We start from the raw sequence: 23664 nt of genomic DNA on the forward strand, positions 1-23664 counted from the left end.
CTAGTCATGCCATTTCGACCCTCTGATCTTTCTTCCCTAGAGATAACATCTAGGGTTCAGTTGTATTTCAGCTCCAGGCCCAGAAAAACAGCAAAACTAGACAAGCAACACCAAAGTTGACCTCAGGACCCACTGCATTGAATAATGACCCTCTGGTGCTGCCAATCAATCAGTGGAGACCACAACCCTGAAAGGACACACCTAGCAAGCTGATAAACATTCTACTGAGATCTTCCCCTGGGACCTCCCCTAAAATCTCTACCCTTAAAATCCTTAAGACCAGGACCCAGTGCGCTCTCCCATCCGGGACCACACCCACCCCATTCCCCCAAGGCCTAGTCTAGCTTGGCACTATGTTTTATTCAAGCCAGTTCCGCCAGCAGCAGCTAATGCAGCCAGACCTGGGCTATGGTGGAGGGAAGATGCCACAACCTGAGTCCCAGAAGGCCAGGATCCTGCATTGCTGGAGCAGAGATTCACCAGAGGATCTTTCTGGGATCTCCCCTTCACCTTGAAGACCTGGTGGGGTTCCTGGAAGTAAAGCCCACAGAAGTGTGCCCGCCCCCCAAGACTGCATTCCTGGAGTTTCTAACTCTGATGCCAGTTCACACCCAGCCTCCAGCACAAGTTTATGGCTCCAACAGCTTTTGCTCCAGGAATCTGAAAATGGCCCTTCAGCTATGCTAGTTCTATAATGGGAAGCATCACAGTTAGATATTTCTGTTATGGATGCCTTTTAACATCTGCGACCTGAACGGTTTTGCTTTTTGTTTATTTCAACTTCAGTGAAGCGACTCAGCCACTTAAGAATGTACCCATCAAGGGATCTGGGCCCCATGGACCACTCCCCCAAAAAATTCTATCCCCATTTCACCTGAGGTCCAAGTCAAATATCAGAATTACAGTTCAAAGCAAACAAGATTGATGGTGTAGTAGATAATCATATTGAAGATGCAGAAAAAGGCAACATGAAATTCTCTTCTGAACTGGGTATGATTTTTTTTAATGTCTTATTGATTTTTTACAGAGAGGAAGGGAGAGGGATTGAGAGTTAGGAACATCGATGAGAGAGAAACATCCATCAGCTGCCTCCTGCACACCTCCTACTGGGGATGTGCCCGCAACCAAGGTACATGCCCTTGACCAGAATCGAACCTGGGACCCTTCAGTCCTCAGGCCAACGCTCTCTCCACTGAGCCAAACCGGTTAGGGCTGGGTATGATTTTTAATGAACATGATCAGGAGTTGAGAGACTTTGGGTATCAGAAGCATGCCTTCAATATGCTTATTAGCAACCCCTTGGGCTACCACAGAGATATGCCAGCCACACAGAATGCAGCATGTAAAGACAAGACATACCCTATGGATCTGCCAGTCACTAGTGTTGTTATTTGTTTCTACAATGAAGCCTTGTCTGCTTTGCTGCGGACTGTGCACCATGTCCTGGACTGCACACCAACCCAGTTTTTCCATGAAATCATCCTCATGGATGGCAACAGTGACTTCATGATTTGAAAGGAAAACTAGATGAAGAAACACAAAGCATGAGAGATTAATTCGAGGAAGAATGATAGGAGTAGCCCATGCAGCAGGAGACGTCCTGGTATTCCTGCACAGCCGTGAAATGAATGTGATGTGGCTGCAGCCTTTGCTGGCTGCCATCCAGGAGGACGGGCAGACGGTCTTGTGCCCAGTGATCAATATCATCAGGACGGACACGCTGACCTACAGCTCATCCCCTGTGTTGCCTGGACGGTTCAACTGGGGACTAGACTTCAAATGGGATCTTGTTCCCCTTTCCAAGCTCGGAGGACCAGAAGGAGCTACTGCACCAGTAAAGTCACCTACAATGGCTGGAGGACTGTTTGCCATGAATAGAAACCACTCAGTGAACTCGGGCAGTATGACAGCGGCATGAACATCTGAGGAGGAGAAAACTTGGAAATATCATTTTGGATTTGGATGTGTGGGGGTAAGCTTTTCATCATCCCTGGCTCCAGAGTCAGACACCTTTTCCAGAAAAGGCCACCCTATGGTTCCCCTGAAGGCCAGGCCACCATGACACACAACTCCTTGAGGCTGCCATATGTTTGGTTGGATGAATATAAGGAGCAGTATTTTTCCTTAAAGAAGCTATGGAAATATCAGTGCGCTTGATGAATTGAGGGAGAAGTTGGGTTGTAAATCATTTAAATGGTATTTGGATAGCATTTATCCAGAGATGCAGATATCTGGGCCCAATGCCAAACCCCAGCAACCCATTTTTATCAACAGAAGGCCAAAATAACTAAAAATCCTTCAGCGTGGAAGGCTTTATCACCTCCAGACCAGCAAGTCTGTCTGCTGGCCCAGAGGTGCCCAAGTCAGAAGGCAGGCCTAGTAGTGCTTAAAGCATGTGACTACAGTGACCCAAATCAGATCTGGATTTACAATGAAGAGAATGAATTGGTTTTAAGTAACCTCCTTTGCCTGGATATGTCAGAAACTCAGTCATCAGACCCACCCCAACTCATGAAGTGCCACGGGTTGGGAGGATCCCAGCTGTGGGCCTTTGGGAAGAATAATTGGCTATACCATGTGTCAGTTGGACAGTGCCTGAAAGCGTTGACCCACTGAGTCACAAAGGCTATGTTGCTATGGCAATCTGTGATGGCTCCTCCTCACTGCAGTGGCATTTGGAAGGTTAAGGTGGATGCAATGGCTAGAATGGAATGCATGTCCTCCTGGGAAGATTAGCAGAGGTGAAACAGCAGACATACTATACTGTCTTTATCAGAGCACTGAATGACCATCAGGAGGTGAGGAAGTATGTGTCACCAAGACATTAAACATTTCTAGGCCGCTGTTAAGGAATTTCTTACTTATGGTAGGAAACCAGAATACAGTTTTAATATAGAGTCAGGTTTATACAGAAGGACAATACCTAGGAAATTGCTAGGTATATTCAAATTAGTTTATGCTTCTTTTTAATCCCCTTTAATAATGGAATGGATTGTGTCATGATTTCCTTTCTTAGAAGACTTCATAGCAGACAGTTAATTTTAAACAAACTGACTGAATCCACACATCCTATCTAATAAAAGAGTAATATGCAAATTGACCATCACTCCAACACACAAGATGGCCACCCCATGTGGACACAAGATGGCCACCACAAGATGGCTGGCAGGGGAGGGCAGTTGGGAGGGACCAGACCTGCAAGGGAGGGCAGTTGGGGATGATCAGGCCTGCAGAGGAGGACAGTTGGGGGCAACCAGGCTGGCAGGGGAGGAGAGGGGTGGGACCCAGGCCGGCAGGGAAGGGCAGTTGGGGAGGAAGAGGCCTGCAGGGGAGGGCAGTTGGAGGGCACCAGGCCTGCAGGCAAGGGCAGTTGGGGGGAACCAGGCCTGCAGGAGAGGGCAGTTGAGGGTGACCAGGCCTATAGAGGAGGACAGTTAGGGGCAACCAGGCCTGCAGGGGAGGGCAGTTAGGTGTGACCAGGCTGGTAGGTGGGGGCAGTTAGGGGCAATCTGGCCAGCAGGGGAGCAGTTAGGCACGGATCAGGCTGGCAGGGGAGTGATTAGGGGGTGATCAGGCTGGCAGGCAGAATTGGTTAGGGGCAGATCAGGCAGGCAGGCAGGCAGGTGAGCAGTTAAGAACCAGCAGTCCTGGATTGTGAGAGGGATGTCCAAGGGCAGTCGGACATTCCTCAAGGGGTCCCAGATTGGAGAGGGTGCAGGCTGGGCTGAGGGACACACACACCCTGGGCACAAATTTCATGCACCAGGCCTCTAGTTGTTTATAAGATCATATTTAAGAGGTGGTTAACTACTATAAATTATTTTGATGAACTGTGGTACTATGTGCATTTAAAATAAAGAATCCTTTTAATTAAAAAAAGAAAAGAAAACCTTAGTATGGAGAACCCAGCACCTCTCCCTCCCAGGAGCACACCCCACACTTTTCCCTTCCCCTCATCCTTCCCCTCACCCTCCCCCTAGGCCCATCACCTTTACCTTCCTCACTTCTAAACTCCAAGGGCCCTTTCTTTACCTCTATAACCTTTTTCCTAAGCCCATTTTTTCTACAACTTACTTCTCCCCTGTGATTTTCCAAATAAATGTTCTTTTATAGTTTGAGTCTTGGCTCTGAATTCTTTCCTAGCCAGAACTCAACTACCAAGGTTGCTAAACCCAGGTCTGGTCTGACCCCACTGGTCTAACATCTGGTGCTGTTCCTTCTACCCCCAACAGAGAGAAAATTAGAGAAAGGCTATAAACCTTAAATAGAGAAATCTCCCTAGTTAGTATTTTTAAGTGTGAGCAATAAATGGTTAACTCAAAGTAAATGACAACAGCAGGAACTAATTTTAAGGCTGTACTAAAACCTGCATGTTTGAAATCAAGAATAAATCATAGTTAAATTTCACAGAGAAATAACTTCAAGCTTCTTTTTTTATTTGTTGTAGAGGCTCCTTTTTCCATCAACGCACAATACTCCTCTTTCTATTTGGCCTAAGACTCTGTGATAAGTATCAACCAACAATAATAAGAACTAGAAGTTCACCTATAACTTAGCATAATGCAAAAAGAAATTGTTTATAAGACCAGGTTATGATTTTCCTTATTCTTATCCAGTCTCAATAAGATGATGATTTTTTCTAGTGCACACTTCTTATTTGTGGCTAGACAGATCTTTTCATTTAACCATAAACTCTACTTTCTGCATCTTGAATAACAAACATAAAATCTCCCAGAAACATTTTAATTTTTTTAATATATGTATTTTTATTTATTTCAAAAGGAAGAGAGAGGGAGAGAGATAAAAACATCAATGATGAGAGAGAATCATTGATCAGCCTCCTGCACACACCACACTGGAGATTGAGCCCATAACCTGGGCAGATCCCCTGACTGGGTATCAAAACTTAACCTCCTGGGGGAGAAACCAAGATGGCGGCATAGGTAAGCACCTAAACTGCTGCCTCGCACAACAATTTCATAACTACAGCTAAAAGACAGAACGGACACCATCCAGAACCACAGGAAAGCTGGCTGAGTGAAAATTCTACAACTAGAAGGAAAGAGAAAAGCTCACAGGGAATTGGAGGTACGGCAAAGGGTCTTTGTGCGCGCAGAGAGGAAGGGCGGCTGAGAGCCTGGCTGACTTTCTCTGGCGGAAGGGGGAAGGAAGCCCCCGACCGCACTGAACACCAGTTCTGACTGCACTGAACCCCAGTCCCGGGCGAAACCCCGTGGACCCAGGCTCATACAGGGGGAGTCTGGACTGTCAGGTAGAGAGAAAGGCACACAGAGACTCAGAGACCCGGGGGAGCCCTGGCGGGCAGGGGTCTGGAGCCGCGCGCGCCAGTGTGCACAAAGGCTGCGGAGGTTGCCACAGGCTTTCCCTAGCAGAAGGGAGTCCGAAGCCCCTGACTGCACTGAACCCCAGTTCTGCTTGCACTGAACCCCAGTTCCAGGCGAGCCCCTGGGGACCCACACTCTTGTGGGGGGAATCTGGACTCTCGGGCGGAGACTCGGGAGCCAGGGAAGGCAGAGGTCTGGCGGCGCGCGCACAAGGGCAAGGCTGACTGGAAGCCACGACTGTCTGCTCCGCCCTGAGACTCCACCCCTTCCAAGCTGAGCACAGAGACTATTGCAATTTGGCAAGTCTAATCCTATAAGGCTGTCTCCAGCACCGAACTTCTCCCAGTGTAGACACAGCTGATCCTTACAGCCAACTGGCCTGGAGGTCAATTCCTCCCAGTGATACCAACAACAATCAAGACTTAACTACAACAAGGCTGTAACACACAGTCCACAAAGGGGTGCACCAAGAGTGTCCACCTCAGGTTAACTGGGGAGGCCGACCCACTGGACCATACAGGAAACCTAGCACACAAAGCTACCCTTCCAACTCAGGGAAGCAGTGAAAATGCGGTGTCAAAGAAACAGATCACAAACGAAAGAAATGGAGGAAAACAAACGACTGGATATAGAATTCAAAACCACAGTTATAAGGCTTTTCAAGAATATCCTAGAAAAGGCCGATAAATATAACGAGACCCTCGAAGATATGAAAAAGGACCAACTAGAAATTAAACATACACTGACTGAAATAAAAAATATTATACAGAAACCCAACAACAGACTAGAGGAACACAAGAATCAAGTCAAAGAATTGAAATACAAAGAAGCAAAAAAACACTCAACCGAAAAAGCAAAAAGAAAAAAAAATCCAAAAAGTTGAAGATAGTGTAAGAAGGCCCTGGGACAACTTCAAGTGTACCAACATCAGAATTATGGGGGTGCCAGAAGAAGAGAGAGAGCAAGATACTGAAAACCTATTTGAAGAAATAATGACCGAAAACTTCCCCCACCTGGTGAAAGAAATAGACTTACAAGTCCAGGAAGCCCACAGAACCCCAAACAAAAGGAATCCAAAGAGGACCACACCAAGACACATCATAATTAAAATGCCAAGAGCAAAAGACAAAGAGAGAATCTTAAAAGCAGCAAGAGAAAAACAGTTAATTACCTACAAGGGAGCACCCATACGATTGTCAGCTGATTTCTCAACAGAAACTATGCAGGCCAGACGGGAGTGGCAAGAAATTTTCAAAGTGATGAATAGCAAGAACCTACAACCAAGATTACTCTACCCAGCAAAGCTATCATTCAGAATTGAAGGGCAGATAAAGAGTTTCACAGATAAGAAAAAGCTAAAGGAGTTCATCACCACCAAACCAGTATTATATGAAATGCTGAAAGGTATTCTTAAAGAAGAGGAAGAAGAAAAAAGTAAAGATAAAAATTATGAACAACAAATACATATCTATCAACAAGTGAACCTAAAAATCAAGTGAATTAAAAACCTGAGGAACAGAATAAACTGGTGAATATAATAGAATCAGGGGCATAGAAAGGGAGTGGACTGATAATTCTCAGGGGGAAAGAGGTATGGGGGGTTCAGGAAGAGACTGGACAAAAAATCATACACCTATGGATGAGGACAGTGGGGGGGAGGTAAGGGCAGAAGGTGGAGTGGGAACCGGGTGGAGGGGAGCTATGGGGGGAAAAAGGAGAAACAATTGTAATAATCTGAATAAAGATTTATTTTTTTAAAAAAGAAAAGAAATAAAGAGAGAGGGGGATATAAAATAACAACAACAACAAAAAAAACTTAACCTCCTGGTTCATAGGTAGACGTTCAACCACTGAGCCACACCCGCTGGGCTCCCAGAAACATTTTACCCTTCAAAATATAAATCATGCTAACTATCCCCTACATTTAAGAAGAGAGAAAAGCCTGTCAAACAAAGTAGGGCTTTTTCTTATATACAGAGCACTGCGAGCTACACTTAGGGTTGGCAGTAAACACTTCCAGAATTCTAAGAATATGACAAAATCAACACATAGCATTAGGGGGAAAAAGAGTCAGAAGAGAGAACTTGATCATACCTAAATAATAAAATTAATATATCTAAGGGATTAGAAACTGAAAGGTTAAAACTTAGAGAAATAAAAGGAAATGGAAAGGCAAGATTTGTCAGGGTTTAACTGGCTAGGGAAATAAACTATATAGGGAACATTTGTCTCTTATAATATTCGTTGTTTAACCAGCCTCAGACACAAATATCTAAACCTTCCAAGGTGAGGAAGATTTTAACATCGAGGGGCATCATCCTACAAAGTCTGTCTGAGCAGCAATCAGCTTTTGGTTTCACGCACTATTTCTTCATGCCCCTTCAAACTGCAATAGACATGTTGGAAATTAAGCTCAGTATATGCAGCCATCCAAACTGTTTTGAAAAGCTTAGAGCAAAAAGATGAGAAGAAAATTGTATGTTTGACTATGAAAACCAAGAGAGGAGCGTTTTAGAAATGGATAATCGACAGGGTCAAATGCCATACAGAAGCCTAAGAGAATGAGAATGAGGGCTGAGAAAAACCCACCGTGCTTTATGGAAACTAGGATTGTCTTCCAGTGAGCAGTTTAAATGACAGATACAGGGGCTGAAGAACAGCAGAAGTCAAGAGAGTGGAACCAGAAGTGACTGTGTATTGAGAAAATGGCGTTCCTTCCTTAAACAATAAAAGGATGAAAAAAATGGCCTGAGGTCAAATGAAGGTTTGGGGTGGTTTGGTATTTTTGTTTTGTCTTACGTTGTGTTGTGTTATTTTCAGTACAGGGAAGAAGGGTATGTCTGCAGGCAGAGGAGAGAAGAGAAAATTGAAGATGTGTAAGCTAAACACATAAGAGATAATTAAGGGAGAAAATCTTTCATTCTAGACGTTTATAGCATCCATGAGGGAGAAAACAAAGAGAATTGAGAGCACAAGGATAGTTTACACTTAAAAAGAGGAAGTTCAGTTTATTGTCTGGGATAGGGAGAGAGAAAGAAACAGAGAATTATTTTGGAATGGATTGCAGGGGTGGAGAACCTTTTTTCTGCCAAGGGCCATTTGGATTCTTATTTCTTGATTGATTGATTTCAGAGAGGAAATGAGATGGAGAGAGAGATAGAAACATCAATGATGAGAGGGAATCATTGATCAGCTGCCTCCTGCACACCACCTACTGGGGATCGAGCCCACAACCCAGGCATGTGCCCTTGACCAGAATCAAACCTGGGACCCTTCAGTCCGCAGGCCGAAGCTCTATCCACTGAGCCAAACAGGCTAGGGCCATTTGGATATTTCTAACATCAATCATGGGCCATACAAAATTGTCAACTTAAAAATTAGTCTCCTCTAAATATTTGGTCAAACATTTAATTAACTCTCCTCTAATGCCTTGGCAGAGCCAGACGAAATGATTTCATGGGCCTTATCTGACCCGAAGACCGGATGTTTCCCATCCCTGAAAGGCTCATCTCACATGGTTTTTTCTTCACTTTTTCAGGAAAGTAGAAGGAAAGTAGAGGAAGGTACAGGTGCTGAGGGGCATCCAGTGTGGGATAAAAGAGAGAAAAGGTTTAGAACCACTGTGGGCAGTAAACTACACACATAATGGGCCCTGACACATAGCAGCACTAAGTGTAATGAGGAGATCCCCAGTTCAGTAGGTAATAAAATTTTCTGCACTGCCACTATAATATTAGTAGTGTGGTAGGCTGTTAGTTAGACAGACATGAGCAGAGCAAGGACGATGGGCCAGGTACAGAAGGTCATCATGGTGGAGAAAGACCCAAATGCCTAGCAAAGGACATTTGGAGGGTGGGACCCTGTCCCCGGGGTGACCTTTCCTCCCCTAGCATATTGCTAGTCATGCAGTTTGGACCCCCTGACCTTTCCTCCCTAGAGATAACATCTAGGCCTCAGTTGTATTTCAGCTCCAGGCCCAGAAAAACAGCAAAACCAGACAAGTGACACCAAAACTGACCTCAGCACCAGCTCCATTGAATAATGACCCCCACCCTGGTGCTGGCCAATCGATCAGCGGAGACCCTATCCTGAAAGGACACACCTGGAAAACTGCTGAATATTCTATTGAGATCTTCCCCTGGGACGGTCCCTAAAATCTCCACCCTTAAAACCCTTAGAAAGAGGACCCAGTGCATTCCCGGTCCTGGGAGCACACCCACGCCATTTCCTTTTCCCTTCCCCATTCCCACCCTTACCCCCAGGTGCGTTACTGTTGTGGCAGAATGCACGGAGAACGATCAGCCAGCACTCTGAGGGAGGAAAGTTTAACCTTATTTCACAGATCTGCTAGTCCAGGGGAATTCCAGATCCAAAGCCTGAACTGAACTTGTGGGGAGGCTCTGACCTATGTATCTCCTCCTGTGGCGGGCCCCTGAGGGTCCCTGCAGCTCCACCCAAGTCAGTCTTGGCAGAGCCTTGGGGGCATGCTCCACAGCTCCGCCCTAGTCAGCTGTGGCAGGGCCCTGGGGTTAGGTTCTGCAGCTCCTTCCAAGTTAAATCAGAGTGGGGAAGTGAGACTATAGTTTTAACCAGATACTGAACTAGGTTGCAAACCCCCCATTTTCCTTTTCATTACCATTTACCTTCCTCACTCCCAAGCTTCTAGGGTCCTTTCTTTACCTCCATAACTCTTCCTCAGCCCATCTTTTCTACAAATTACTCTTTCTACCTCTGTGATTTTATAAATAAACTAGAGGCCCAGTGCATGAATCTGTGCATGGGTGGGGTCCCTATGGGTGGCCTGCAGGGATCGGCCAATACCCGAAGTCCAACGCCACCTGTAGCTCCTACTTGCCGTTCCTGCTCATCCCAGCCCCACTGTGCCTGCCTCAGACTTGCACCCAATCAGTCCCGTTCCAGAGAGGCTCACGCTGCACAGCCGCGCTCCCCAGCCATGAGCCCTGAGTCTGGCACCCTCCCAAGGGGAGTGGCCTGCGGGATCAGGCTGAATCCGGCTCTCCGACATCCCCCAAGGGGTCCCAGATTGGGAGAGGGTGCAGGCCAGGCTGAAGGCCCCCACTGGTGCACCATGGATCAGACCAGGGAGGGACCACGGGAGGGCTCCAGGTCGTGTCTGGCCCATCTCACTCAGTCCCAATCGGCAGGGCCATAGCAGCAAGCTAACCTACTGGTTGGAGCATCTGCCCCCTGGTGGTCAGTGCACATCATAGCGAGCAGTTGAGCAGCCTTAGCATATCATTAGCATATTACACTTTGATTGGTTGTTCAGTTGTTCTGCCGTTCAGTCTATTTGCATATTACCCTTTTATTACATAGGATTATGTAGAATGTTCTCTTATAGTTTGAGTACTGATTCTGAATTCAAGTACCCAGGTTGCTGAATCAAAGTCTGGTCTAACCCCATGGGTCTCACACCTGGTGCCATTCCCACAGCCTACAACACATCCTCTAAAAATCACCTGGACTCATATTGGGAAATCTTTCCTGCACAAAGTTAAGAACCCACACACCACCACCTGGCCCTAGGTAGACCCACTCAGGGCCAGGTCCCCTCTCCAGTAATGTGTGTATCTTCAATTTTATAATTTTTGTTTTAATTTTACTGTTTTCCCTTTGTGAGTATACATGAGACCATTGTCAACTGTCTGCTCTTAGCTCCCCACACAACTCACCCAGGAATTCATGTAGTCTTACAGTTTCCATCATCACATCAGTGCTGATAGTGAGAAAATATTTTCAACTCCTTATATCTCCCACAAACTCCAGTGGTGTTTTTCCATCTATTTACAAGACTTTTATCTCTACTTGGATAGCCTACTGTCATTGCAAATTCAAAATATTCAAAATCAAACCCCAAACCAGACCCAAAATCCAGCTCCACAACAGTTACAGTCAGGATCCAGTCAAGAGACAGAAACCACACCAATTATTTGAACAGCGAGTTGAATATAAAGAACTGTTAAGTAGGTCTAAAGTTGTTAATTATGTAACTGTACAGGTTACATAGAAGTAGCATCTGCAGAAAGCAGCTCCCACCCTCACTGCTGAGGGAACAAAAGGAAGAGCTAGAGTTATTTGAACTTTGAAGCTTAGAGAAGGGCCCTGTCACAACTGAAATTCAGATATCTGAGGAGGGAGCACAAGCCAACTGATGCTGGTGTCTCTGAGGGGATGTGACAAGATTGCTTCTGCAAGTGTTGGGAAAATTGAAAACCGGATTCAGCGACTGCTAGGACAAGAACTGGTGGGGTGAAGAAGACTGCTGGGAGCTGCTCACAGAAAATACAACTAGATAAGCAGCCCCCATGGAATAAACAAGAAGGAGCAAGTCATTTTCCCACCTCTAGCCTTCCAGCTCCCTCTAGCACCCTCTCCTGGCAGAGTTGAATAGGGAGCCAGGTGGCGAAGCAGAAGTGCAGTTTGTTGATTACTGGCCCCACATCACAAAGCAGTCGAGTTTGGAGCAAAGAGACAATAAGCTATATTAGTCAGGGGCAAGCAAGGAAACAGAACCCACGTGAAGTATGGCAGAGGAATTTTACCACAGAATTGGTAAATAAAGAGGATGCCGGTGTCTGGGGAGCTGAGAGTCCGGGACCTACTGTGGGTTCTTGGCTTCATGAAGGAGCGAATTCAAACTCCAGCACAGAGTTCAAAGTGCAAGTGATTTTACAAGTGAAGCCATGAGACAGAATGAGCTACTTGACAGAGCAGCCAGCCCCCTTTAGAGGAATTTGTTTCCTTTATTGAGATTCATTTAATTGGGAGTGGGGGTAGGGAGGGAGGGTATTCAATAGGGGGGGGGGGAAATATTCAGGATCTTCACAGAAAGGGATGGAGATTTCTCAGAGGCGCTCCATCAGCCATTTTGTGTTCTTTTATGGGCTTTCCATTTCTGATCAGAGCAGCTCGGGGTGTGTTGTTTTAGCATGCTAACGTATTACATGATCTATAATGAGGCTAGGGGTGACCATTAGGCGAAATTAGTCACCATGTTGGATCGAGCTGGTCTCTGTGGGTTTTAAGCCATAAATTTGGTGGGGGGGGGGGGGGTCTTACTGTCTTCTTGATAGTTCCTGTAGCTTTTATCCATTGCAACTATTCCACAGTATACATAGTCTATCTCAGAAGGACCAGGAAGACAAATGGGGAATAGTGAAGCAATCCAGAAATGGGCCACAGTGGTCAGCTGCTGTCACACCCTAGGCTGGAGGAACCATGGGAGGTGGTGGTGTTACTAGAGCCCAAGAATCTAAGGGCATCCAGCCCTTGGCCAGTGTGACTCAGTTGGCCATCCTCCAGTGCACTGAAAGGTTGCCAGTTCAATTCCTGGTCAGGGTACATGCTTGGGTTGCAGGCTCTCCCCAGTGGGGGTCATGCAGGAGGCAGCCCATTGGTTGGGCTCTCACATCAATGTTTCTCTCTCCCTCTCCCGCTCTCTCTAAAATTCAATTTTAAAAAATCTTTTTTAAAAAATGGTTTCCTCTACGAAGCCATCCCTGGTGTTCTCTTAGTTAGAAATAATCTCTCCTCAGAACTCCCAAAGCACTTTATTTGCATCTATCAAACAATAAATATTCATGCTGGGTTAAAAAATAGCCCTGACCAGGTGTGACTCAATTGGTTGGGCATTGCCCCATACACCAAAAGGTCGCTGATTCAATTCCTGGTCAGGGCTCATGCCTAAAGATCCCCTGTAGTAGAGGCCTGCAGGAGTCAGCCAATCAATTTTCTTTCTCTCTCTAAATATCAATAAACTATTCTTTAAAATAAAAAAATAAAATAATTATCCCGAAAACTAAGTTTTTCACTTGAAATACATAGAAAACTGATGCACAAATGCTATTTCAACAGTAATTCTATAAACCTTTTCCACTTATAAATCAAATTTATTGATGTATAACATAAAATTCACCTATTTAAGTGAATAGTTGTTGAGTTTTGATAATTGTATTCACCTATAAAATCACCATCTTAATCAAGATACAGAATATTGCAAAACATCTCTGCTTTCCTGCCTGGTGCTGCCTCCTGCTGCGTCTCAGCCAAGTCCTTGGACCCAGCTTCATCCTCCTCAGACTGTCCTGAGTCCCGGAGCCTGCCCAGAGCCCCAGCGTCGTGATTAGTGATGATGAAGCAGGTTATGACCTAGATTTATTTTGTTATGCCTAATCATTACGCTGAGGATTTTGAAAAGGTCTTTATTCCTCATGGACCCAATAGTTTGTTCGAGATGTGATGATGGAGATGTTAGGCCATCACATCCTAACCCTGTGCATACTCAAGGATTGCTATAAATTCTTTGCTGACCTACAGAGTACATCAAAGCACTGAACAGAAATAGTGATAGATCGATTCCTATGACTGTAGATTTTATCAGACTGAAGAACTACAGAAATGACCGGTCAACAAGGGTCATAAAAGTAATTGGCAGAGATTGTCTCACAACTTGAACTGGAAAGAATGTCTTGATTGTTGAAGATATAAGTGACACTGGCAAAAACAATGCAAATCTTGCTTTTCTTGGTCAAGCAACATAATCCAAAGCTGATCACAGTCTCAAGCTTGCTGGTAAAAAGGACCCCTCCAGCCCAGCCTGTGTGGCTCAGTGGTTTAATGTGGACCCATAACCAGAAAGTCACAGTTAGATTCCTGGTCAGGGCATGTGCCTGGCTTTCAGCTCAATCTCCAGCAGGGGACGTGCAGGAGGCAGTTGATGGATGATTCTCATCATTGATGTTTCTATCCCTCTCTGCCTCTTCCTTCTTCTCTCTGAAATCAATAAAAACATATTTTAACATTTTTTAAAAGGAGCCCTCGAAGTGTTGGATATAGGCCAGACTTTGTTGTAAATTTTAAATTCCAGATATGCCCTTTACTATAACGAATACTTCAGGGATTTGAATTGTGTTTGTGTTATTAGTGAAACCGGGAAAACAAAATACAAAGCCTACGTTGATAGTTTAATTTGACTTTGGAAACATCTGGAGTCCCATGTGAAATCACCAGTGAAGTTCTCAGTCAGCTTATTGCATGTATCTTCTAAGAATTTTATCTGTTTTGTATTTAAGATATAGAATATTTACTCCCATGCCCCTCTGCAGCCAATTCGGCCCTCACCACCCACTCACAGCTCCAGGCAATCACTGATCTGCTTTCTGTCACTATAAATTAGTTTTACTGTTCTAGAACTTCATGTAAATAGAATTGGATTATGCATTTTTTGTGTCTAGCTTTTTTGAGTAAGCATAGTGTTTTCAACATTCACCCATGTTATTATGTGTATTAGTGGTTCATTACTTTTATTGCTGAATAGTATTCACACACTGATGACTATTCGAGTTGCTTCCAGTTTAGTGTTATCCTATCTAATAAAGAGGGAATGTGCAAATTGACTGTCATGCCATCACAAAGATGGCTGTGCCCACAGCGGAGACAGGGTTTCCATAACACAAGATGGCTGCACCCACAGCAGAGGCCAAGTTCCCGTAAGGAGCCTTAAGGAACAATCAGCAGGGGACCTGAGCCTATGGCCCCTGCCCGGTGGGGCTTGACAGGGGACCTCAAGCCATGCCCTCCCCACACCCTGGCACCAGGCTGGGGGACCTCAGGCCATGCCCCTCACCCCAGCACCAGGCCAGGGGACCTGAGGCTGTGCCCCCCACCCGGCAGGACTTGACAGGGGACCTCAGGCTGTGCCCCCCACTCAGCGGGGCTTGATGGGGGACCTCAGGGAACACACCCCGCCCCAGTGACAGGCTGGGGGACCTCAGGCCATGCCCCCCACCCGACTTGACGGGACTTGATGGGGAACCTGAGGCTGCGCAGCCCCCCCCCCCCCACCCCCGCCCAGCGGGGCTTGATGCAGGTGGGGCCTGCTGGGTCTGGGTCTCGCGTGATTTTGAGGCACTGCGGGTGGGCAGGGACTTGACTCTGGGTCCCACAGCATGCCCCAGACCCTGACAGGAGGAAGATTTTCATATATATTTTACTAATTTTCTTTCATCTCTGACATTTCTATTATAGAGGAAGGGCAAATAACAATATTAAAATATTTCCTCTAATTATCCCCTTTCAATGTGTACGAATTTTGTGCACCAGACCACTAGTTATGAATAAAGCTGCTGTGAACATTTATGTACAAGTCTTTTTATATTTTCCACTTCTCTTAAATAAATGCCTAAATGTAGAATTATTTTATGTACATTTAGTTTTGTTTTTTTTGTGGTTTTTTTTGTTTTTTTTAAATATATTTTATTGATATTTTACAGAGAGGAAGGGAGAGGGATAGAGAGCTAGAAACATCGATGAGAGAGAAACACCAATCAGCTGCCTCCTGCACACCTCCCACTGGGGACGCGCCCGCAACCAAGGCACATGCCCTTGACCGGAACCGAACCCGGGACCCTTCAGTCTGCAGGCCGACGCTCTATCCACTGAGCCAAACCGGCCCCGGCTGTACATTTAGTTTTTTATAAGAATCTGCCAAGTAATTATACCATTCTTCATTCTTACCAGAAATTTATGAAAGTGACATATCAAAATTACAACTAAATTATATACATACTCACCAATACTTGGAATTGTCAATCCTTTCATTTCAGCAATTCCAGTAGATGTGCAGTGGTATACCACTGTGGTTTTATTTTGCATTTCTTTGATGACTAACGATACTGAGTATCTCTTCATGTGACCATTTCTTCTGATATCTACTTTTGTGAAATGTCTGATTAAAACATTTGCCTTTTCGTTGGATTGCTCTGCTTTTAATAAGTTGTAAGAAAACTCATTTACATAGTGTAGATACAAATCATTTGTCAAATACATATATTGTGATTATTTTTCTCCCAGTCTGTGCTTTGCCTTTTAATTTTTCTAATAGTGTCTTTCAAAGAGCAGAGGGTTTTCAATTTTGATGAAGTCCTATTTATCAAATTTTTCTTTTATGACTAGTGATATTTTGTGTCCTATCTAGGAATTTTTTACCTATTCCCATGGTTTTCTTTTGTGCTTTCTTCTAGGAAAATTATAGTTTTAGCTTTAAGTTCAAGACTATGATCCAGTCCAAGTTAACTTTTATATGTTAAAAATTTGTGCAAGGGGCTCGGCCCACACAACCGCAGCAGCTGTCTCAGCCCTCTCAGCCCTGGCTTCGTCCAGAAGGTCATTCTGCTGTTCGGCCATCTGGTCTAATTAGCATATTATGCTTTTATTATTATAGATGTAGTACAAGCTAAAGGTTGGGGTCTGAATTTTTTCTATAGGGATATCCAGTTATTCCAGAATCTTTGTTGGAAAAACTTTCCTTTTTCCCTTTAAAACTCCATTGGCACTTTTAAAAAAAAAAAAAATCCCCACCCGAGAATATGTTTTTATTGATTTCTAGAGAGAGAGGGAGAGAAACATCAATTGGTTGCCTTCCATATGTGCCCTGATCAGTGATAGAAGCTGTAAGTAACCTAGGTACGTGCCCTGACTGAGAGTGAACCCAAAACCAGGACTATGCTCCAACCAACTAAGCCACACAACCAGGGGTCCCTTGGCACTTTTATTAAAATAAATGGATTTTATGTGTGGATTTATTTCTGGAAACTATTCTGTTCCTTTGATCCAAATGTCTGTTCTTATTCCAGTACCACACTGTCTTGATTATTGATACTTTATAGTAAACTTTGAAATCCGATACTATAAATCCTCCAACTTTGTTCTTTTTCAAAAACATTGTCTATTCTGTTTTACATTTTTCATATAAATGTATTAATTACTTGTCAATTTCTATTAAATTTTTATTGAACTTGCTGTAAATCATTTTTAGAAGAATTAACATCTGAACAATACTGAGTCTTACAATCTTTGAGCATGGTGTATCTCTCCATTTAATTAGGCCTTCTACATATTTTATCAGTAATGTTTTATAACTTTCAGTGAACAGGTTTCACATATATTTGTCAAATTTACTATTAAATGTTTCTTGTTTTTGATGCTCTTGTAAATGGTTTTATTAATTTTCACATTGTTCATTTTTAGTTTTTAGAAATGCAGTTGATTTTTGCATATTGACCTTGTATCCTACACCCTGCTAAATTTACATATTAGTTCTAGTAGAATTTTTTTGTATAATCCTCAGAGCTTTTCCCCAAACTTTATTGAGATATAATTGGCATATATAATTAATAAGTTTAAGCTATACAATGTAATATTTTTATATACAGGTTGCAGAAAAGTAGGTTTACAGTTGTGAGTATGCAAAAATTTATTATTGTATTATTAATTATTGTAAACCTACTTTTGACCCACCCTTTACATATATATTGCAAAATAATTACTACAATAAGATTACTTAACAGAGCCATCACCTACCTCACATTGTGACAATGTGTGTGTGCACAGGCATGAGTGCACATATTGAAAACTTTTTTCCAGTGTTGAGGTATAACTGTGCCCAGTGGCAGGGCAAAGGTGTAATGGCCACCATAATAAGAAGGTATCGTCAGAGAGAACAATACACGCAACTCCACGGAATAAAACAGAATGTATTAAAGGTTAATTTACTTACAGAGTTGTAGGTGGGAGTGGACAGATGACCCAGCAGTTCTGTGTCAATTAGCCTCTGCTAACAGGCACCTGTTACAATACTTTTTTATTTATTTTTTGTTTTGTTTTAAAACTATGGAAAGACTTTATTATATTTTGTTACAGAACTAGAAAATTTCAAAAATAATTGTTTGGAACCACCATTAAAAAGAAACATAAAAGCACCATTAAAAAAAGCATTATGGCATCTGTTAGAATTTTTCCTCAAGTTATGAAATGCAGCTTTCCAATGATTGTTATAATAGCCATGAATATCTATGATTTCAGAGGAATACTCTCATAATTTTTCTTCTTAAGACATGATGATGACTCATTTTTTTCTTTAATAGCTCCATCATTTCAGGAACTACCTTGAATAAATCTGCAGCTATTCCATAATCTGCCACTTGAAAAATACTGTTACAATATTTTTTTTAAGTTTTTATTGAATTTATTGGGGTGGCATTGGTTAATAAAATTTTATAGATTTCAGGTGTACAATTTTACATCATCTGTATATTGTATTGTGTGTTCACCATCCCAAGTCAAGTCTCCTTCCATCACCATTTATCACCCCCTTTCCCTCTTCTAGCTCCCCGCAGCGCCCCTTTCCCTCTGGTAATCACCATACTGCTGTCTGTGTCTTGAGGCTTTTTCTTTGCTTAATCCCTTCACTTTTTTCACCCAGCCCCTCTGTTACAGTACTTTTAAAAATATTTTTGTATTGATTTCAGAGAGAAAGAGAGATAGAAAGATCAATGATGAGAGAGAATCATTGATCAGCTGCCTCCTGCACACCCCTACTGGGGATCGAGCTTGCAACCTGGGCACATGCCCTGACTGGGAATCGAACTTGTGACCTCCTGTTTCATTGTTCAACAATTAAACACTGAGCAACACCAGCTGAGCACAGTACTTTTTCATAGTATAACTCAGGTACCAATTTTTTTTTTTTCAAATGGAGGTTTCCACCATGTTCATAGATTGTAAAAGTCAGTATTTTAAATATGTCAATTCTTTTTTTTAATATGTTTTTATTGCTTTCAGAGAGAGGAAAGGAGAGGAAGAGAGAGTTAGAAACATCAATGATGAAAGAGAATCATCAGTGGGCTGCCTTTTACATGCCCCCCTGGGCACATGCCCAAAACCCAGGCATGTGCCCTGACCAGGAATCGAACCATGACCTCCTGGTTCATGGATCAATGCTTAATCATTGAGCAACACTGGCCAGGCTCAGGTACAAATTATTGTCAAGACAATGGGACAAAGAATGCAGTACTGGCTAGGTGCCATACCTCTTGGTGGTCTTGTGATAAGTGATTATTTATCATCAATATATCAGTTTAATACTTATCTCAATTGTCATGCCATTCCAGACATTACTAAAAAAAATGTTATTGCTACATTTTTTGGAACACAGATAATCATCAACTAGAAGGCTTTGATATGCTTGCTAAAGCCAGTGAAGTTGGCCAAATATCAAAGTATGAAATAAATCCAGGACACTGAGATGGAGTTAGTTGTATTCACATCTACATCTATACAAATTGATATATAGCACAGTATAAGTTTCAGTTGTACAGCACAATGACTTGGCATATACATTGTGAAATGATTATCACAATAGGTTTAGTTAATGTCCATCATCTCATATAGATACCAAAAAGCAATAATTTATTTTTGTGATGAGAACTCTTAGGATTTACTCTCTTAACAACTTTCAAATATACCATACAGAAGTGTTAACAATAGTCATCATAGTGTACATTACATCCCCTGTATTTAACTATAACTGGAAATTTGTACCTTTTGACAACCTTCATCCAATTCCCCCCTACCTGTATAACCACAATATGACCTCTTTTTGTATGTGTTTGATAATTTTTTATTATTAAACTTATATAAGTGAGATCATTCAGTAATTCTTTCTCTGTATGACTTATTCACTTAGCATAATGCCCTCCAGGTCCATCCATATTGTCACAAATAGCAAGATTTCCATCTTTTTATGGCTGAATTGTATCCTATTTATATGTGTACCACATTTTCTTTATCTGTTCTTCCACGGATAGATACTTAGGTTGTTTCCACATCTTAGCTATTGTAGATAGTGCTACTAAGAACATGGGGGTGCAGATATCTCATCAATACAGTGCTTTCCTTTACGGAAAGGAAATTCCATATCCCCAGACGTGAAATTGCTGGATCACATGGTAGTTCTATTTCTAGTTTTTTTAAGGGCCTTCTGAACTATTTTCTATAGTAGCTGTACAAGGCTTTACAAGGGTGCAAATAATGGGAGATATGCTTTATTGGGGGCTGTAGGGAGCAGCTATAGGTTCAAGCCTTGGACTGACCTGTGGCAGGGCCACAAACAAGTCCCAGCTTGGAGGGCAGAGCCCTCCTAGCATAATTAAGCTTGACTTTATAGTTCTCACTTGTTCCTTCCTAGGTAGCTAATGGGCTGTGGGAGATGCAGCAAGTGCTGCCAAAACAAGGTGAAACTCACAAGAACATTGTAAACAGGTTGACCACTTCCCTTGTTTTGCTTTGTGTGCTCTGACTATAAAATAAAGCTTCAGAGAAACCAAGATGGCAGCATAGGTAAACAACTAAACTGCTGCCTCGCACAACAATTTTAAAACTATAACTAAAAGACAAAACAGACATCATCCAGAACCACAGGAAGGCTGGCTGAGTGGAAATTCTACAACTAGAAGGAAAGAGAAAAGCATACTGAGACTCAGAGGAGCTGCAGAAGGCAGAGGTACCGAGACGCATGTGCAGAGAGTGCTGGCAACTGAGTACATGGCTGGCTTTCTCAACCGGGAGGAAGACAAAAACTCCCGATAGCTCTGAACTCCAGTTCCAGGTGAGACTCTGGGGACCCAGACTCATAAGGGGAGAAACTGGACTGTCAGGAAAGAGAAAAGCACACTGAAACACAGAGGAACTGTGGAAGGTAGAGGTATCAAGGTGCGTGCACACGGTAAGGGCTGGCAACTGAGTACACAGCTGGCTTTCTCAACCGGGAGGGAGACAAAAGCTCCCAACGGCTCTGAACTCCAGTTCCGAGTGAGATTCTGGGGACCCAGACTCATTTGGGGAGAAACTGGACTGTCTGGCAGCGGGTGAAACTCGAGGGTGGCTTTCTCTCAGAGGTGCTTGTAGCGATTACCACGGGACACTGAGATCCAGGGGCCTCTTCGGGCAGGGCTGATGGGAAGCCATTGCTGTCTGCTCCGCCCTGAGACTCCACCCCATCCAAGCTGAACACAGAGGCCTTTGCAAGTCTTGTCTCATAAGGGTGTCTCCAGCACAGAAGTTCTCCCAGCCTAGACACAGCTGATCCTCATAGCCAATTGGCCTAGAGGTCAATTCCTCCCAGTGATACCAACAACAATCAAGGCTTAACTACAACAAGACTGTGCACACAGCCTACAAAGGGGTGCACCAAGAGTGTCCACCTCAGGTAACTGGGGAGGCTGAGCCACTGGGCCCTATAGGACACCTAGCACACAAAGCCACTCTGTCAACTCAGGGAAGCAGCCAAAATGTGGAGACAAAGAAACAGGTCACAAATGAAAGAAATGGAGGAAAGCAAACAACTAAATATAGAGTTCAAAACCACGGTTATAAGGTTTTTCAAGAATTTTCTAGAAAAGGCCAATAAATTTAGTGAGACCCTCAAGGATATGAAAAAGGACCAACTAGAAATTAAGCATACACTGACTGAAATAAAAAATAATAAACAGAAATCCAACAGCAGACTAGAGGATCGCAAGAATCAAGTCAAAGATTTGAAATACAAAGAAGCAAAAAAACACCCAACCAGAAAAGCAAAAAGAAAAAAAAAATCCAAAAATATGAAGATAGTGTAAGGAGCCTCTGGGACAACTTCAAGCGTACCAACATCAGAATTATGGGGGTGCCAGAAGAAGAGAGAGAGCAAGATACTGAAAACCTATTTGAAGAAATAATGACTGAAAACTTCCCCCACCTGGTGAAAGAAATAGTCTTACGAGTCCAAGAAGTGCACAGAACCCCAAACAAAAGGAATCCAAAGAGGACCACACCAAGACACATCATAATTAAAATGCCAAAAGCAAAAGACAAAGAGAGAATCTTAAAAGCAGCAAGAGAAAAACAGTTAATTACCTACAAGGGAGCACCCATATGATTGTCAGCTGATTTCTCAACAGAAACTATGCAGGCCAGAAGGGAGTGGCAAGAAATTTTCCAAGTGATGAATAGCAAGAACCTACAACCAAGATTACTCTACCTAGCAAAGCTATCATTCAGAATTGAAGGTCAGATAAATAGCTTCACAGATAAGAAAAAGCTAAAGGAGTTCATCACCACCAAACCAGTATTATATGAAATGCTGAAAGGTATTCTTTAAGAAGAGGAAGAAGAAGAAAAGGGTAAAGATAAAAATTATGAACAACAAATACATATCTATCAACAAGTGAATCTAAAAATCAAGTGAATAAAAAATCTGATGAACAGAATAAACTGGTGAATATAATAGAATCAGGGGCATAGAAAGGAAGTGAACTGACAATTCTCGGTGGGGGAGGGGGAGTGGGGTTCAGGAAGGGACTGGACAAAAATCGTACACCTATGGATGAGGACAGTGAGGGGGGCGGGCAGATGGTGGGGTGGGAACCAGGTGGAGAGGAGCTATGGGGGGAAAAAAGAGGAACAATTGTAATAATCTGAACAATAGAGATTTATGAAAAAAAAAGAAAGAGAAAAAAAGAAGAAAAAAGAAGCCAGACACAAAAATGTAAAAAAATAATAATAAATAAATAAAGCTTCAGCTTGCAGGCTGGGTCTCTCTGGGTCCTCATCCAGGTTTGGGAGATCCACCTAGCCACAGCTGTATCCTCTCTGTCTATCTTCTTTAATCCTTCACCGCCCCTCCTCAGGCTCACCTAACCTGGCTGTGCTGGACAAGGTTCAGGGGGCCACCAAAGTAACTCTCTACCACAGGATAGTTTTATTTTCCCCCAAGTGCCCTGAGCTGTGTGTTTGTCATCAGTTCTAACTGTATTGATTCTTTTATGTATAATTTTTTTTTAATTTATTTCAGAGAGGAAGGGAGAGGGAGAGAGAGAAACATCAATGATGAGAGAGAATCATTGATTGACTGCCTCCTGCACACCCCCTACTGGGGATCGAACCCACAACCTGGGCATGTGTTCTTGACTGGAATCAAACCTGGAACCCTTCTGTCCACAGACCGCCCTTTCCACTGAGTCAAACCAGCTAGGGCAACTGTATTGATTCTTTAAAGTAACAAAAAAATAAATAAAAGCTTGCTTACAATAATATCCAACATATGTGATTAATCGGTCATACTCCTAATTATTACTAAATCTATATTCTATTTCTTTGCTTATTTTTACCATTTGTCAGGTATATTCATAACGATCCCCAAAAAGCAGTGATTGAAATAATTTCAAGCTATTGTATCTTTCCCAAGCTATGCTTTGTCATTCAAAAAGCATTTGTAGTTGACTTTTTAGGGGTTCCAATATAATCAACTTTCACCTTTCTGAGCTGTACTATTTTGTATTTGGAGGAAAGGAACTTCACTTCATATATATTTAAGAAATGTTATTCGCTTCAAGAAACAAAACACCCAAGCAACAGAGACTTAGAATCTGGACAATAAAGACTTTAATTATCTTACACAACAAAGTCTAGGGATGGGTGGTTC

At 43.0% G+C, this 23664-nt stretch overlaps 2 pseudogenes across 2 annotated transcripts; both read left to right on the forward strand.

Annotated features, from left to right (window-relative positions):
* Positions 1–422: 422 nt before the first annotated feature.
* On the forward strand, positions 423–2687 carry LOC308253237 (polypeptide N-acetylgalactosaminyltransferase 11-like; annotated as a pseudogene). Its single transcript has 2 exons — positions 423–468; positions 1211–2687. The product of its transcript is annotated as a polypeptide N-acetylgalactosaminyltransferase 11-like (transcript).
* Positions 2688–9129: 6442 nt separating this feature from the next.
* LOC308238336 (hypoxanthine-guanine phosphoribosyltransferase-like) lies at positions 9130–14338 on the forward strand (annotated as a pseudogene). The gene is made up of 3 exons: positions 9130–9138; positions 13473–13966; positions 14181–14338. The product of its transcript is annotated as a hypoxanthine-guanine phosphoribosyltransferase-like (transcript).
* Positions 14339–23664: the final 9326 nt, after the last annotated feature.

The sequence above is a fragment of the Plecotus auritus genome (genome assembly GCF_963455305.1).
Source record: "Plecotus auritus genome assembly, chromosome: 1".
Lineage (NCBI taxonomy): Eukaryota > Metazoa > Chordata > Mammalia > Chiroptera > Vespertilionidae > Plecotus > Plecotus auritus.